This window comes from Python bivittatus, unplaced genomic scaffold, assembly GCF_059951505.1.
Source record: "Python bivittatus isolate LINGU-HERP-01145 unplaced genomic scaffold, Pbiv_v1 ctg000330_np1212, whole genome shotgun sequence".
NCBI classification, from domain to species: domain Eukaryota; kingdom Metazoa; phylum Chordata; class Lepidosauria; order Squamata; family Pythonidae; genus Python; species Python bivittatus.
In genome coordinates, this window is record NW_028277058.1 from 20921100 (window position 1) to 20934707 (window position 13608).

Here is a 13608-nt window from a genome sequence, read left to right on the forward strand (position 1 = left end):
AGTTTCTAGTCTGGTGCTAGAGCAAACTACAGTGCTTAACTTATGCCCTGCAATTTGAAGATTTAATTTATTCCATACACACACACACTCCCCCCCACATTTGTTCCATATATTAAAAATGCTAACCCTTTGTACCATTTTGATATATTACTTTATATAATATTAGGTAGGGAGAAGTAATAATTTATCACCCAAAATACTATGGTCTGCGGAGATTAGGAATTACAAGATTACATTTGTGGCAGTTGTTTTATTAGGGTCTTTTCTACAAACTCTGCTACTCAGTTATAGGAGATACTGTAGTTGTAGATTTGTGCACTATTTTTATTTCCATTAGGAAAAAGACCCAGATTTAAACATGCCAGCTTATGAACCCAAAAATTTATCTCTATACTGATGGAGATACCTGATCTAATTAAAAAATTAAATTGGATCACCTTGCTTGCTTTTAAGATTAGCACACTGAGTGTGGCACTAGAATGTTATCACCACATACCTGGGCCCTAAGACCTTAGTTTAAACACAATGCCTAGAGTATATAGTGTTGCATCTGATATCCTGTTTAACGGGACCATACCTCATTTTACAATTTTATTTATTTACTGAATGCTTTCCAAACTCAAGATGTTGTACTTAGTACTCCTGTCCTTCATTGTTATCCTCACAACAAATATATGAGGATGAAAAATAGACTGGCTCAGGGAGCTTGTCCCAGACAGTGACTTAGACTTGGGTTTCTTCTATTTTAATCAATGCTCAGAGCATATTACTGTACTTGCTGCAGTCCCAGTTGGAATTTGAGCCCATCCCTCCTCCTGTATTGGGTAGAAATACAAATACACGTCCTTCGATTAACAAGTTGTTATTCTGAGGATTGCACAGTGTGATCACATTCTTACACGAAAGCCTAGCATGCACAACAAAAATGGGGAAGCACTATATTCGCCTCTTGAAATACACCTGTAAAGAGTCCAGGATGGTTATTTACATGTTCGGAAATGTCACTCCGGAGAAAATCCCTAAGTGATTGCGGAATAGTAACTGCAAAATATTACGGGCGGGACGAGAGGACAGTTCTCCCCAGGCTCAACTCTAGACGTGGTACGAAACTACGGCGACCGTTTCTATGCTTTCCAAATGGCCCGAATGAGTGTGCGTGTGTGGAGCAGCTTCCTCCTTCCACCGTGTAAAAAAGCCCCCCTCCCCCTTTCCCCGGATGTCTCAGAATCTGTTCGCTATTCCTGCAAGGCCGCTGTCTCGGAAGTTGGGCCCCGAAATCCCGGCGGCGGCGGCGGCTCCACTGCTGCTTCCAGCCGCTCCGACACGGCGAGAACAAGGCCCGAATCCTGCCGCGCGCGAAGAAGGCAGGCAGGCGGCCTCGATTTTCTCAGAGGCGCCGGCGAGAGCGAGTCTCAGTCGGAAAGGCGGTTCTAGGCCTACCTACCGCGTCTGCCTTCCCGCTTGTCCCGTAGTCGCTGCCGGGCGGCGGCGGGGTCACGACGGCAGTGGTGGGGTCAGAGGGTAAAGGTCGCTCCCCCAGCATCCTCCGTGCGGGGTGCTCAGCCATCTTGGATCCTCGGGACAAGAAAATTCATGCGGTGAGTTCGGCCCTATTATTCTTCCCCCGCTACCACCTCCTCTACTGCGGCCCAACTACGAATCTGCCCGGGACTCCGCGGGCGCCTGGGGGAGGGCTTCTGCCGGGTCCGGTGCGGTTTGGGCTGCCTGCGGCCTGCCTCATCCCACTCGGTTTCCGTTTGCTTTTGTCTCGCTGAGGGAGCGAGAAGGGGGGGAGATGTGTGAGGGAAAGAGGAGGGGGAGGAAGACGTCGCGGCGGCGGCGCGACGCTTAATACGGGAGTACAGGAGCCCCGAGGCCCAGCCCGTTTGCGTCCTCCCGCCTTTCCTTCCTCGGGGCTCGGAGCAAGGGGGAGGCCCCGCCGCGGGAGGCGGCACAGGAGAGGCCGCGCTCTTCGGGGCCGTGGTCCCGCTTCAGTTGCTTCTCCGGTTCCCCAGCTGGGTTTCCCGCCACAAGCCCCTTTCGCCTGCATCTCTCGCGGAGGCAGCGCTCGGCCTAGTTGAGTCTCGATTTGCCCTTTATGCCTCCGGGGTGCGAGCGGCGTTCGGGGTCCGCGTCGGAGCATCGCGTTCCCCCTGATGCCTGAAACTCTGGGTAAGGAACAGATAGTGCAGAATACACTCTTTCTTCATAAGTGTGTGTGAGAGGGTTGGTTCGTAGGTTGACTATTACTTTCGGGGCCTGCTTTCCTCGGTGAAAAAGGCCCGTAATGTAGCGCGTTGCCCTTAGACCCTGTTGCCTCAAGAACTTCGCCGAACAGACAGCTGTAAAGAATCTCCTTCCGGCCCCAGCGATGTTTGCAGGATAAACTTCTAACTGATCGATTTCAGGTTTTTTCTCCGGGACGAGGTTGTCGAAGGTCTTGTTTTGGTTTGAAAGCATTCGTTCAGCAATGAGCACTACAGCTCCCCGGTGATAAGCTGATACTGGAGTACTCTTAAATGGGAAAATTAATATATTTTCTTCTTCACTGCAAAATGCAAGGCGATCCTTTGTTTGCATTGTGGCTGCATGTAGGGACGTGATCAGACTTGTCACATTTTAGCGAACAGGAGTTAGGTTTTGGTGAGACAGTTTGTTCGGTGGATGCACTCAGGTTAAAACATTGTTTGTTTTGTTATGTGGCAGCTATGTAAAGGTTGATACCCTGTATATAACAGAAATTTACTTTCTCTACATTATAGTTGTTAAAGGGACATGGTAGAATGTATTAGTGTATTATATGTGTCCACTCTTCACCTGCTTTTAAAATAATACCATAGTGCTTTTTAAAATTACAATTAGCCTGTGTCATGTAGTGTTCCTGGTACCAATTCTTGGCTCTTAAACTCTTGGAAAGTTTTCAAGAGTGTCAAAATATCCTAGATAACTGGTTGCTTGGGTGCTGTGCAGCCTGTTTTCTTGCATTTGGGGGAAAGATTCCCCCTGCAAATGAAGAAGTGGATTATAGCTCACAAAAGCTTGTACCAGAAGAAGTACCTCTTTTACTTAACAGTTGTAAACTATAGAATTCTGAAGTACCTCTAGGAGCTTGCTATATCTTTTAGCAACAATTTGTACTATCTTTGTCTTTGCTTTACTGTTTAATTTGCAGGAAATGTAAGATGTAATACTAAATATGAATTGCTTTATGATTTGTAAATACTTAGCAAAGCATTTGTAGAGAAATGTATAATCAGTCATCTCTTCTCCACTAATTGCTCTAACTCTCCCCTACCCCCATAGATAAACCACAAGCAGGGTTTCCACCCATAATGTCAAATGGAATTAAGAAAAACTTTGACTAAAAATCACATCACCGATTTTTAAAACTTTGGACACTTCTGGTACTATGTAGTGGAAAATGGGAATGATGGTTGATAATTTTGGAATTTGTTTTTAATCTTTGAACCTAAACATCTTGAATGTGTGCATGAAATACTTTTTTCATACACCTTGAGAAAATTAACATTTACAGACAAGTACAGAGGCTCTGTGGTTACTGTTTTTCAGATGTAAGGGTTTTTAGCACTTGAACTAAACACCAAAACACCCTTCCTTAGACCTCTAATAGTTTAAAAGCAGTTAAGACTAGACTAGAAACTGAGAAAATGTGAGTTCCAATCCTGCCTTAGGTATGGAACCTGGCTGGGTGACTTTGAGCACTCTCTCTCAAACCAATTCACCTCCCATAGTTGTTGTGAGGAAAATAGGAAGGAGGATTGTATGCTCTGCCTTGAGTTGAACAAAATAAAGGTAGGATGGAAATCTAATAAATAAAACTTTTTTGAACTGTATAGGTTCAGTGGAAGTTCAGCAACATTTTATATTACTCATATCTGTAGTTAGAATTATGTTTATGTGGATGAACATATACTTAAATACGAATTTAGAGAAATGTAGATCATGGCTTTCTGCCTACTTATAAAATGCATTATGTTTGTAGAGATCATTCTAATTTTAAACAAAACATGAAGAACTATCAACCTAGCAGAAAATTATTACTGATTGTCAGTTATTGATTAGGCTGTTCTTATATTTTAAAATGTTTTAATTAAAATTGTCTGAATGTATTATTTATGCATTCTTATTTTTTATTGGGTATATTTATACCATAAACATAGATTTTCCCATATGAGGCTTTTCTGTAGATTGAGTGCCTGTACACAATTGTTTTTCCCACTGAGTCTTATGTTAAGGAATCCATAGTCAGAATGCAATATAATTCTGGCTTATTGTGACACCTGAATGCAATATATTGTCTGTTATTATGTGCTGCATTTTATAAAATTAATCTGTTGGAAGTATGAAGAACAGTATTGTACAAAGATTGACTAGTGTTATAAAACTTTTGTGTTAATAGTGGTAGAACACTCAGATAGTTGAAGTTTTTTTTGTTAAGAAATATAGGCTCATATTAAGACATAATGTAGGTTGTTTTGTTTTTGGTTTAGTGTGTTATGATATATAAACTATACTTTTTCTTTGTATGCTGTCTGAATCTAACCAGTTGTGATTAATTTGACAAACCAAGATTAAAGAAATCAGAACTTAGTGTGATTTGTGGGGCCAACATGTAAAAGTGTTTACAAACCCATTTTAATGTGGCTCTCAGTGTCCTGCAAATATTAATGTAATATTGGAGCATGAAAAAGTTGCTTCTCCTGCATTAGAGTATGAAAAATGTAGTTGCTGATAATATAAAATACTTCATTTCAAGTGTTCAGATACATATTTTTAAATTCTCATTGTTTTATTGAACTTGAATCTACTAGGCTCACACACCATACTAATCTGTGATTTGCTTTAACCATGGTTTATGGAACCAGCTATGATAGCTAAGTTCACACAGTACTAAGTCAAATCTAAAAATCATGTTAAAGCTTATTGCAGTATGTGAATCTAATCAGTAAGAAGTTAGCTTAATAAGACACGATATAAATGAATTTCTTGATTGTGTGTGCAGTATAAGATATCTCTTATACTGACATCTAGCTACTGAATATTTAAATATATCCAAACCAAACCAACATGATTTGGTTTGGTTTGTACATGAGGCTCTCTTTTTTGTTTCATTTTTCTATTTGTACACAATAAGTAGTAACGGGTATGAATTTATTCACACTGCAGCTTAAGTTAGGATTCTGTTGGGGTTTTTTTTGATAAATTCTTCACAATATTTTCTAAATGCTATTGTAAGTTTTTTTTAAAAAAAATAAGAGTATTTAAGGCAGCTTAGCATCTAATAATTATGATGATTCGAATACACAGATGAATACATTCTGTTAGGAAACTTACATTTACACAATTATGTGTATTGTATATACATTTGGCAATTGTACAGTGTTCTAATACATGGTTTGTGTACTATTTTCTATGTGGCTCAATTTTTTGTAGATATATGTTGGAAACAGTACATGTTCTTTAGATTCTCATGCTTTCTGATTTGCTTAGGATGTTCAAGAATACATTTTGATGCATTAGAAATAATTTTGAGTATAAAGCAGATAAAGCTACTTGAATATTGGGATTTAGGAAAATTGGGAAATATCAAAATTTCAAAGGTTTGACATATAATTAGAGTATATTCTGATGTTTCGACTTGCTTCTGTGTTAACATGAATGTGCCAGAGCACCTTAGTTGATCAAGTGTATCTCTGAGTTTTAAGGAATTAACAGTATAATCCTATATGTGGTTAAATAAAACGTAGTCTTGAGAAATTCAGTGATTGCAGCCCGAGTTATTTGTCAACTAATCTTGCAATGATTAGGTATTCTGTGCTAATTCTTTATACACCTGCAGGTATTTGAAAAAAATTTAAAAATATTTTATGTGATATTCGGCACGTGATCAGTTGCGTATGTAGATTCCCTATCCAAAAAGACTTCTGTTGAAGACTGTTCTCTGCGTATTAATAATATAGTGTAGAGAGTTCTGGCAGACCCCAGTGGTAACTACGGTATTGGAATATATTGCTTTTGCTATACTGCAAATCTTCCCTTTTTACTCATTAAAATGTTCGTATTTTAGCTGGTAATATTTCAATACTAAAACATTTGAGTGTTTTCAGAAAGCCAACCTTCTAAATTTAAACACTACTTCTTTTTTAAAAATAGAAAATATTTCTTCAAAATAAGTTTATTCCCTCTTTTTTAAAATAAGTCTGGGACATTTTATTTGAATTGAATGAATTTATTACCGTTTATTATATTTTTCTACAGGAATGGCTTGTAAAGTGGCTATGATGAAGGGATATTATTTCTGAACTTAGAAAAAAAATTGTAGGGTCTGAATGCTGTTTGATGAGAATTTTTTTTAATAGGTCAAACAGCTGCCTTGTCTTGGCTGAGAGATGAGTTGCCACAGGATAACAACACCTACCTGGCCTTTTTCCAGTGCCTTTGGTATGGAAAAATTAGGAAGAAGCTTTTTACATGAAGATAAATATCATTTGCTGATCAAGTCATTATAAGTTATACAAAAGTAGCTAGTAGGATAGTTGACAATCTTGCTTATATGGAGTACAAGACAGAAAGAAAGTGTGCTATAGATTTTATTGTAAATCGCCCAGAGAGTGGCTGTTGGGTTGTTAAAAATGTTAATAAATTTAAAATAGCAATTTTTGTAAATTACGTGAGACATTGAATTTGGTATGCTTTTCAACAAATTATATATATAAAAGAGTGGATTCAACAAAAAATAGTTAAAACTGATAATTTTAGCAAGAGGCAGTTGTTCTGAACAGCACCTAGGAAAGCTTTTGATTTGTTAAGATGTTTCTCATAGAAATAAACTAATTGCTCATTTATATTTACATTTCATTGATATTATCAGTAGGGATTGGTTTTAGAGAACCTAATTCTAATGCTAACTCTTTAAAGTAGCTGTATTTTTTCCTAGAATCCTGTGGCTGATCTTCACAGATTACTGTGCAACCTTGAGAAAATTTAAAACTTTTTAAAGGCTGCTTTAAAGACTTGCAAACAAGTGCTACATTTGTGTTCCCACACACACTGAAGCACATTTTTGGAATTGAAACTGATGTGTTGCAGAGCCCTGTTGAATATATCCATGAGATCTAAGAATGCATGCCCAATAAGTATATGCAGTATGCTTTGAATTCAGATTATTTTCAATGTGAAATGATCATTTTGAGTGTAAAATGGGCCATTTTGATAATTTTGGAAGATTTTTCAATTTCAACTGCTCTGTTTTGAGCTCTAAATCCTCCCTAAATAACCAAAATGCTTCATATTGCACTTGAAATGGGTTAAACTAAAAAGGTTTACGTCTCTAATGACAAATTAGCTCATAGTATTTCATTTGAAGCACTTTGCAGCCCTAACAGAATGATAGAAAATCCTTATATTAGTATGTATAAATTATATTGCAGCCCCAAATATCTTCATTTTTCTATACTTCTGTGCATTTCTATACACATCTGCAGTCTAATATTTGACTTGTTAACATGTTTGAGCCAAATCTATACACATCTTTCTGAGCTCAGATAGCAAGATGTAAGAATATTCTTAGCTTTTACATTAAAATTGTTTGTACTTAAGTGTGTTTATGTTTGGAATCCTGTGACCTACTGTTTCTAAAGAAGTATTGGTTAAACTTCAGAATTTATGAGAGGCTCTGGGCTAAAAGTGATGTAAATACAAGTATTATAAACAGGAGTCTTAAAACTATGTTTGAAAATGTAATGCTTTAACGAAGTACATTTACCTAGAAAGTAAGTACTGTCTCTTTCAGGGATTTCTGAGTGAATACTTGAAATATGAGAATGAGGAGGGAAGTGTATTCTTCTAATTTTTATCTAAGGCCCAAAATGCAAAAATAAAAGGAAAAAAAAATACTTGTGAAGAATAAAATACCTAAAGTGGTGCTTTTAAAATTTCATAACCATTTTATATTGCTGCAAATGTCTTAGAAGATTTAGATCAAAGCAGAAATGGGTCCCAAATGATGTATTAATTCCATCATTTGATCTGTTAAATAAACAACATTTGTAAAATTTGTTGTTGGAAAAAGTAATTTCTAAAATTGCCAAATACAAACATCTTTAGATTCTAGTAGTGCAGTCTGGAAATCTGCCAGATGTTCCTGCAATATGATGGTAAAGCATGTGTGCAGCATAATCTCTTTTTGCTTTTCATTTTTTAGGTACTTCTATCTTTTCCATCTAATGAAGAAATTCAAGATAAAATTTATATGATCAAAAGACCAAAAAAATAATATCCAGGAAGCTTTGCAGTTTGTTTAAACCTTCCATTTCCTGAAGGTGATACTTATAACAGAAGTTCAGAATCGAAAGTTGTACTTATTAATCCTGACTAGATTATATTTTTATAAATTTTATTGCTTTTTAATTAATAACAAAAAAACAAAACACAAATAATACACTATCAAGAAGAAAAAAATGCTATTATGAAAAAGTAACAAAAGAAAAAGAACTTAGCATTATAACAGTAAATAGTTACAAATCTATATATATTTATCTAATGCAAATATTATTCAGCTGCATATATATTTCCAATACATTTATGTGACTATCATTTTCAAAAACTGCATTTTGTTGGAGATGTAATAAGCATAATGCCTCTTTAAAGCATATGTTTTTACATCTTATACTTAACTAAGTTTTGGGAGAAAGTAGTGGACTATATAAATATGATTGTGCAACAAAAGTTAAAATTTTCAGAAGATAATATTCCTTTGAACTATATACCTAGTACATGGAATTTGACATCTGGACAGTGTAAATGAATTCTCCATGCCCTTACTATAGCCAAAAGACTGATATTGCAGTATTGGAAAGATAAATGTATGGCCCCATTCACTCAGTGGTTTGAAGACCTGATTGCACTTGTCACTTATGAACGGTTTGCCTATAGACATAGACTTTGTATGGACTAGTATAATGAAATATGGGACTCATTTATATAAAATACACTAGGTTAAAAAAAAAAGATTAGAAATACATTTGTGTTTTTTAATAAGTAAATATTGTTTGCTGGAGTGAAGTGGGATATTAATAAAGGCAGCTAATTATATATAATTACTAAGGCAGTTGCTGATTGAATGATAATCCATTTAATGCTATTATAAATTGTAAGTGAATATCTGAATTTCCTCCTTTTGCTTTTGACTGCCTCTAATAACATTTTTCTTTATGTTCCCCAATAACATCAGATTTAATTTCCCTGTCTTTCTCATTTTCACATGTGACAGAACCCCTGCATCTATCCATTCTGTTCCTGGGCAGATTTCTTCATTTGGTTCTATTTGACAACTTCTATTCTTCCTCAGTGGAATTTAAATAGATAGGGAAATTGCATTTTAGCACAAACAATTATTAAGAGTCTTCTAATTTTGCTTTTTTGTTGTCTTAATGTACAAAAAGAAGGGAAAAAAGAGGATAAAAAATAACAAAAGCATGTTGCATACAAGAAATCATTCAGCCTAGTTTTTTAACACATTATTAAACTGTGACCACACAAAATAATATTGATCAGTCCTGTATTATGTCGATAGACAGCTAGCTTGTGAAAAGAAAGTGAACACATGCCAGAGATTCAGGTTTGTAAATCTGAGGTTGCAAACTGTTTTTCCATCATTGAAGAGTAATCATTTTTTTCTGTTTCCATGCTTTATAAAGCAGTAATTATTCATATAATAAAGTTTTTAGTATATAATTCAAAGCTACTTTCATGTCTATAAACCATATCAGTCACAATAATATGATATAATTGCCAACAAACATGATTGGCAATAAGCTGATAAACAGTATTATTACCACTAATTGTCCAGGACTTTCTTCTCCCCATTGCTATTTTCAGGCTAGAGCTGTCCCAGGGTATAAGTTTATCTTATGAGCAAAGGTCAAAATTACACTTCTGTCCCAACATCTTCTAAATGCACCTTGTAGCCTTTTATGTACAGTAAAAATACAGTAGAGTTGTGGCTAAATGTAGAGCCGAGCCCCTGCTGTGATGTCAAAGGGGACACATAGTAACTTTGTAATTGTTCCCATGTTTTTTAACCTGATCAGTTACATTCCATAATGAAATTGAGGGCAAAATCCAGTATATTATAAAGTTGAAAGTCAGAAAAGTTAAAAACATCATAGTCATATAATAGCCATAATTTAGATTTTAAAAACTTGGAAGTTTGTCCTAGATCTTATACACCTAATTTGTTCTAAAAACCTAAATTTCGCTTAAAATAATTAGCATAGGAATATTCTAAATAAATACATTAGTGACATTCCATTCATTTTAACAAATGTATTCCCCTCCCCAGCTGAGTAGGATTTTAAACAACCAATTTATATATTTTTTGATCTGAGATAAGATACATTTACATCTACAGTTTCTGTGAAATCTTTATTCCCAAATATTTAAAAGATTTCAAGCAACAATTGAAATCACAGTGGTTATAGATTTCCATAGAAAGAGGGCTCTGGTTTCTTTCTGATACTCTGAGCAGACATCCATAGTACTGCACTGTTAATTTTAACAATATAAAGATCTCTTTATATTGTCTTCTGTTTTTATTGTTTTGAAGACCTAGTCAAAACAATACAGCAGACAATACAAAGAGATACCTGATTCATCAAATATTTTCTTCTGTTTTCAGTATTTTGGACACCTTAGTTTAATGGTATTTTTTAAACTTGTCTCCTCTTCCTCCAAATTCAATGAGCCATCTTTTCAGGTAAACGTTAAGATTCTAGTCATAAGTATTGGTCAATACTTCTGGTTCCAGGATCCCAGTTGAAATAAGTGGAATCACATAAATAGTTTTGTAGAAAACAGCACTATAAACTGCTTTATAGAGTTTCATTCCCATTTATCTAGAGGGAAGGAAAAAGATACTGTATTGTTTTTCAGACACAAGAGAATCTTCTTTTACTTTCTGAAGTAATGCTAATGTGATTTTTTAATGTAAAAAGTAGACTTTATTAGTATTTTAGGGGGTCTTTTAATGTAATTGCTAATAATTGTCTAATATAAAATTTATTTTTCAAAATATTCTTCAAAACTGCTTTTTGACAGGGTGGTTAAGAACAGATTTTTGCTGTGTTAAAGTTTCGAGTAATAACTGAAGAGTTTATTTCATCTTCTATTTCAAATAAGCTAAGTAATGAAATTATATTAAACCTGAATGTCTTGCATAAAGGAAGTTTAAATTACATCACTGTAGTGTGCAGTGAAGATTGTGAGGTCTGTATTTCTGCCATTGCTTTATTTTGATTAGTCAAAATATAACTATTTAGGTGTGCTGGTTTAACACTGTCTGTTTTTTCTCCTGTTTTTTAAAGCTCAGCCTTTCCTCTTTTTTATATAAAAATATACATGTTCTTTATGGTTTTTAGATTCTTAAAGAAAACATAACAGAATGGAGAAAAGTTGGATTATTTCAAAGCAAAGAACCTTTATCATTGTGGGTGTTGATTTGAAAACCTAGATCCCAGCTCACATATAAATGGTCCATTATAGGGGCCATGAGGTGCAGGAGAAGATCTGCTATAATAAGAATATGTTTGTCTAATAGTTTGACAGTAAAACAGTTTATCACTTTGCTGACCTGGATGCCAAACTTTATACAGATTTGGACAGGCTTGTCCAAGGTATTCAAGTTTCATCTGTTGTGGTCTAAGGATGTGGGCAAGGTATTTGCTTTAAAGTCAGTTGTTAATAGATTTAAAACATAATCAGTACACCAATACATCAGCTATTGTTTCTCATTTATGTTTGAATTGCTGAGGCCACGGAAGTCCCAAGCCAATGTTTTTATGTAGTGAAGGACTAGATAATGGCAAAGAAGTGAAGACTGAATTTAAATATTTAAAGCCTTCAGAAAAAAATGAGAATGAGTGTTAATTATGATGATTCTGTTATAGCAATATTTTTTTAATTAGATTTATATCCCACCTTTTGTACAGGAGCTCAAGACAGTGCTCCCTCCTCCTATTTGTCCCCACAAGAGCAACTCTGTGAGGTAGTGATTGGCCCAGAGTCACACAATGAACTTCCCTGGCTACAGGAATCTGGGGCTCCCTGCTTCTAGTCCTTAACTGCTACAGCAGACTGGCTTCATTTTGTGTCCAGTGAAATTTGCAGTATATTTTCCTGTATTCAGAGCATCTTTAATTTTAAAAAAGTGATCCTTTCATTAGGGCCTGTATTTGGAGCAACAAATTGTTAACTGCTTACTTGATGCTTATTGTTGTAACATCACCAAAAGAGTTGTTTAATATGATAAATAATGTAATGTGTAAATATACAGAATTAAAAATTTCAACCCAGTTCTTAGCATTTGTAGTTATCAAAATTGATTATGTGCCATCAAGTTGGTGTTGACTCTTAACAACCACATAGATAGATTTTTTTCCATGACAATCTGTCCCTAACTTGGTCCTTTGGGTCTTCCAATGGTACACCTGTTGCACTGCTGCAACGGAGTCTATCCACCTTGCTTCTGGTTGTCCTCTTCTCTTTCCTTCCACCTCTTCCAGCATTAGAGCCTTCTCCAGAGAGCTAGGTATTTGAATAATCTGTCTGAAGTAGGATGATTTGATTCTAGTTGTTTTTGCCTTGACTAAGAATCCTGTGTTAATTTGTTTGATGATCCATTTCTTTATTTTCTTGGCTGTCCGTGGTATTCTCCAAGGTCTTCTCCAATGCCAAAGTTCAAACACGTCAATATCCTGCTTCTTCAAAGTCCAACTTTCACTTCCATAGGGTATCACAGGGAATACCAGTACTGAGCACAATTCTGATGTTTGTAGATATAGACACATCACAGCATCTGAATATCTTTTCCAAGGCCTTCATGGCTACTGTACCAAGTAGTTTGCAGTATATTTTTTCACTGCTTGTTCTTTTACTCTTGATGGTTGATCCTAAAAAACAGAATCTCTCTACCACCTTGATACTTTTATTGTCAATTCTAAGGCTGATGGTTGTACCTATTGTCATTAGTTTGGTCTTCTTTATAATTTAATTTTACTCCCATTTTTTTATTGTGTTCCTTGACTTTTATTACTAGAGCTTGCAGATTCTTTGCATTTTTGTTATCAAAGTACTTAGTTACAAGTATACCTCTAGTTTTATCTGCTAAATCTTGTTAGGCAGATTTGATTTTGAAAGAAACTAAAAGAATAATTTACTACATGAAGTTTCACCATGGAAGTTTTGTGCGGCTTTCACTTTATACCATAATATACTTGTTTACATAATTAAATCTACAGAAGGATTAATCTGGACAAGGTATTTGGATTTGCACACCTTCATTTTTCTCTGTCTCTTTTGCATCTTATTTTCATTTAGAAAAGAGTAATAATCTTAATTTCTGGATTGTTCTTCTGTGAATTAAACAAAACAGTTCTCAAGATATAGTTATCAAGTTAGAAGACAACAAACCAATAAAATCACACAAATATTCAGCATAATTTTTAATTAATCAACTCATGGATAAAATGAAACCCAAAATTTGGTTGAGTCTGAATCACCTGACGATACCTGACATGCTCTCATAACTAG

At 35.4% G+C, this 13608-nt stretch overlaps 1 protein-coding gene across 4 annotated transcripts in view; it reads left to right on the forward strand.

The window, feature by feature from the left end:
- The first annotated feature begins 1487 nt into the window (after positions 1-1487).
- Positions 1488-13608, forward strand: part of CNOT2 (CCR4-NOT transcription complex subunit 2) — a 66564-nt gene continuing 54443 nt past the window's right edge. Inside the window, exon 1 of one of the 4 annotated variants that reach the window (XM_007438695.4) lies at positions 1488-1598. The gene's annotated coding sequence lies outside the window, so the exon portion shown is untranslated. Of the gene's footprint in view, positions 1599-1666; positions 2173-13608 lie in introns of those variants that run through there. The other 3 variants (XM_007438693.4, XM_025173503.2, XM_007438694.4) reach the window with 3 other exon arrangements.